Source organism: Grammomys surdaster, unplaced genomic scaffold (assembly GCF_004785775.1).
Source record: "Grammomys surdaster isolate TR1022 unplaced genomic scaffold, NIH_TR_1.0 125996, whole genome shotgun sequence".
NCBI classification, from domain to species: domain Eukaryota; kingdom Metazoa; phylum Chordata; class Mammalia; order Rodentia; family Muridae; genus Grammomys; species Grammomys surdaster.
In genome coordinates this window covers 2,244,849-2,246,313 of record NW_021620812.1, presented here as the reverse complement: position 1 = coordinate 2,246,313, position 1,465 = coordinate 2,244,849, and the positions used below count along the sequence as shown (strand labels likewise).

General features: G+C 45.3%; 1 protein-coding gene across 4 annotated transcripts in view; it reads left to right on the top strand.

Annotated features, from left to right (window-relative positions):
- Positions 1–1,465, top strand: part of Miga1 (mitoguardin 1) — a 57,219-nt gene that overhangs the window by 38,730 nt on the left and 17,024 nt on the right. The window lies entirely within an intron of this gene.

Sequence of the window (1,465 nt, the reverse complement as noted above, 5' to 3'; positions counted from 1 at the left end):
TGTGTGTGTGTGTGTGTGTGTGTGTGTGTGTGTGTGTGTGTGTGTGTTTGTGTGTATGTATGTATGTATATATGTATGTATATATCACAAGCTGCGTGGTGCCCATGGAGACCAGAAGAAGGCAATAGCTTCCCTGGCCCTGGAAGCACAGTGTTTGTGCGCAGCCTGACCTGGGAACTGAGAACCAAACCCAGGTCGTTCGAGCAGCCATTAGGGCAGCAAGTGCTCTTACCCACAGAGGTGTCTTTCCAGTCCCATGCCCTTGAGTTTTATCTGTCCATAAAATGAGTGAACCACGGATGTGTGGTGTATCATGGTCCAACCTGGAGAGCACTCTAAGTGACAGCAGCCAAACACCAACGCCACATGCCAGTCGATTCCATGTATAAGTCGTCTTCTCAGTAGGAAACAATGGTTTCCAAGTAATTGTTTCCGGGAGCCTGACAGGGCTCTTGCTGGACTCAATAAAGAAACACAAACAAACAAGAGTCTCCCAAGAGACTCCAAGAATGGGAGGGCTCTTGCTGGACTGGCAGTGTGTGTCTGAAAGAACTGTCGGTTGCATAACTCTCAAGTGTTCCAAAAACCAACGAGTTGCAAGTTGTTTACTTTCTTAGGGTCGATATTCTGATGTATGGAATAAATCTTAGTAACACTGTTTTTAAAAGTTTTGAGCTGGGGATATAACTGAAGAAGTGGAGTGCTCGCTCCCCTGCACCCTCTCCCCCTGCGTTTGCTCACTCTGCACAGGCCCCAGGTTTTCTCCCCCATAGCACCTTAAGAAAGAAAATACAGTGTTCCAGCAAGTGGATTATTTGATATTGAAAATAAAATTACTCCAGGGGATTTCTGTTTAGCTGCCCCCCAATAGTATTTGCAGTTGTCATTTAATGAACTGTCAGACTGGAAGTGTATTTATAGAGTTCTTAGACTCTATTCATAGAGTCAGAGGAGTATCTTTCAGTTATGTAAAAGCTGACCAGAACCACAGAGAAGACAACGTCTTGAGACAGCAAGCTGTGTTTGTCACCATGCTCTTACAGCGTGCATGCCTCCCCGTGAGTGTGAGGTACTCTGTGGATGATACAGCCCTCGCCACTTACTCTACCTTTTACACACCTGTACATTGAAGTAGTTGGATTTGAAATGAACTAAGCTTATTAACTTTTACCTTTTGGGGTTCTTTTGGATTCTTTGAGACAAGGTCTCACTACATAACACTGGCCCAGAACTTGCTAAAGTAGCAAGGCCAGCCCCCTTGCTGGGCCTAAAGGCCTGTGCCACTAAGTCCAACTAACTTTACTCTTTCTAACAACTGAATTTTTTTTTTTTTGCAAAAGATTTTATTTTTAGTGATATGTGGGTATGTACATATGAGTATGAGTGCCTGGGAGACCAGAACTGCCAGCTTCTCGGCTGGAGGCTGAGCATGGTGCTCTGAGCCTCAGGCCTGCTCTCCAGCCCA